Consider the following 1,616-nt stretch of genomic DNA (forward strand, 5'->3'; position numbering starts at 1 on the left):
GTAAAAGTCCTCTATTTCCCACTCAATGTGACTTCAATCTTGCAACGTATGGATCTGCAGGTTATTTCCAATTTTAAAAAGCTTTACACAAAGCACTTGTTCCACTGCTGCTTTGAGGTGACTGAGAATACAAATCTACCCATTTGAGAGTTTTGGAAAAATCACTACAACATCATGATATCTTTACTCATTATTAACTTGGCATGGCAAGAGGTTACAAGAAGAACCTTGAACTCAGCATGGAACAAGTTATGGCCTGATGTTGCACACAGGGACTTCAAAGGATTCAAACCAGAGACCGAGACCGAGGTAGAAGTGTTGGAAGAGATTGTGTCCCTTGGAAAGTTGATGGGTCTGGAGGTAGATGAGGGTGAAGTTAACGAGCTCATCGAGGAACATGAGGAGGAACTTGCAACTGAGGAGTTGAAGGAGCTACAGATGATGCAACATATGCAGCTTTTGCAAGAGATTAGTAGTGAGGAGGAGGTAGAGTCAGAGGAAATGATTTCTATAAGTGAAATTAAAGACATGCTGGCAATATGGGAGAAGCTTTCAAGTTTCATTGAAAAGTAACACCCAGATCTTTAAAACAAAGGATATAGTAAGAGATAAAGAAGGCCACTACATAATGATAAAGGCAGTAATCCAACAGGAAGATATAACTATTATAAATATCTATGCACCTAATATAGGAGCACCCAAATATATAAAACAGACTTTGATGGATTTAAAGGGTGAGATCAACAGCAATACTATAATAGTAGGGGATTTCAATACCCCACTAACATCACTAGATAGATCCTCAAGAAAGAAAATTAACAAAGAAACAGCAGACTTATTGGAAACACTAGATCAATTCGATTTAATAGATATCTTCAGGTCCTTTCACCCTAAAGCAGCAGAATATACATTCTTTTCAAGCGCTCATGGTACATTCTCTAGGATAGACCACATGTTAGGGCACAAAAGTGCTCTCAACAAATTTAAGAAGACTGAAATCATATCAAGCACTTCATCCGATCACAACGGCATGAAACTAGAAATGAATCACAGCAGAAAAGCTCAAAAATTCTCAAACACATGGAAACTAAATAGCAGGGTGTTAAATAATGAATGGATTAAGAATGAGATCAAAGAAGAAATAAAAAAATTCCTAGAAACAAATGACAATGAGCATACAACAACTCAAAATTTATGGGACACAGCGAAAGCAGTGCTGAGAGGGAAGTTCATAGCACTACAGGCACACTTTCAGAAGCAAGAAAAAGCTCAAATAAACAACTTAACCCTGCATCTAAAAGAACTAGAAAAAAAAACAGCAAGTAAAGCCCAAATGTAGTAGAAGGAAGGAAATAATAAAGATCAGAGCAGAAATAAATGACATAGAGGCTAAAGAAACAATACAGAGGATCAATGAAACTAGGAGCTGGTTCTTTGAAAAGATAAACAAGATTGATGAACCTTTAAGTAGACTCACCAAGAAAAAGAGAGAGAGGACTCAAATAAATAAAATTAGAAATGAGAGAGGAGAAATAACAACTGACACAACAGAAATACAAAATATTGTAAGAAAATACTATGAAGAACTGTATGCCAAAAAACTAGACAACCTAGAT

Source organism: Saccopteryx bilineata, chromosome X (genome assembly GCF_036850765.1).
Source record: "Saccopteryx bilineata isolate mSacBil1 chromosome X, mSacBil1_pri_phased_curated, whole genome shotgun sequence".
Taxonomy (NCBI): Eukaryota; Metazoa; Chordata; class Mammalia; order Chiroptera; family Emballonuridae; genus Saccopteryx; species Saccopteryx bilineata.